Source organism: Aplysia californica, unplaced genomic scaffold (assembly GCF_000002075.1).
Source record: "Aplysia californica isolate F4 #8 unplaced genomic scaffold, AplCal3.0 scaffold00298, whole genome shotgun sequence".
Classification (NCBI taxonomy): Eukaryota; Metazoa; Mollusca; class Gastropoda; order Aplysiida; family Aplysiidae; genus Aplysia; species Aplysia californica.
Genome location: NW_004797568.1, coordinates 50,630 through 52,070, shown reverse-complemented (window position 1 = coordinate 52,070; position 1,441 = coordinate 50,630).

Below are 1,441 nucleotides of genomic sequence, written 5' to 3'. Positions count from 1 at the left end.
GTGTGTGCGTGCGTGAATATTGTTCGTACATGCATTTATGTAAAACGCCTAGACCTGTGTTTACATGGGAGTGGGCGATATAGAAATGATCTTCATTATTGTCATTATTATTTTTATTATTATTATTATGTTAAAAATCACCCATCTATTGACGCAGGGGCACTTTTGTTCAATAACGATTCGGGTATTACGACTTTGATCTCGTTTTCAGACAAGGCCTGCGCCAAAGCTCAAAGCACACTTTGCTGAGAGCTCTAACCAAAATCCTGACCTTTGCTCCCAAGTTTGTATCCCCTGGTATTAAACCAACAGGCACTTCAAGGGTATCTTTCGAAAAAGAATCTTTAAAAAAGAGAGAAAAACAAATTTCTCTCTCTCTCTCTCTCTCTCTCTCTCTCTCTCTCTCTCTCTCTCTCTCTCTCTCTCTCTCTTTCTGCCGAACACACACGCAGACGTGCACGCTTTGTTCTTTTCTTGCTAAAGGTCGAAACAATGATTAGCACGGTGGCCTGCTGTTCTATTGATTAGTTTATCCCTCTTGAGACAGAGACATCTGATAATCATCATCTTCACTGACACACATAACTAGCTGATAGCTGTACCACTTCAGGCAAGACCCTAAAGCTGATAACTGATTTAGATGGTTGGTTACCCTGGCCTTATTTATAACAGTTGATTTTTAAGAAAAAATCATTTCCTTTTTGAAAAATGTTGGTGTTTTACGCTTCGGGCAAATCGAGATGACCAGGAGGATCTTTCTGCAGCTAAGGCGATGGCATCACTCCATTTCTTGTTTACTAGTTTAAGGTTTTTCGCTCTGATCTGTATCCAGTTCATCTTTGGTTGCCCCATATGGAGCGCTCTGTTTTCGAGCTGCAGTCGTCAGTGCATGTGTTGATCAAGAACACACCTCGGTGACTACATGTTTTAAACACAATGTCACAGACACTCTCTGAGCCTGAGCTCACGAGCCCAGAGACCGTAATTGCACGAACCTACGATTCCTACAACAAAGTATGGTATTTCTGCTTTGGGGATTCCCCTTAATAATATCTGTGCTTCGTTGAAACTGTGCTGAAGGGCGGACGCGTATATTTTTTAATGTGTAATTGAAAGTAATGTCTAGGTTCTGGATTATGTTATATTTTATAGCTATACATTACTGTCAGGACCTACACGTTTATTAATTCCCAAGCTCAAAATAATGACCATCTGGCTCTTTCTTGTTCTTAGAAATGTTGAGCGCTGCCTTTGTTTAAACTTTGAGGGCTGAAAGATGTGCGCTTTTTTTCTAAACAATGGCGCATAGGTTGGCTCCACTAGAATTATAGATACGGTGCTCTTTTGACAAAGATGAATTTGTTGTAGGTGTAAACAATAATTCTTGATGACAAGATTGATTCACTGGGCTATTATATTTTCAGCAATTAGTAAACTTAAG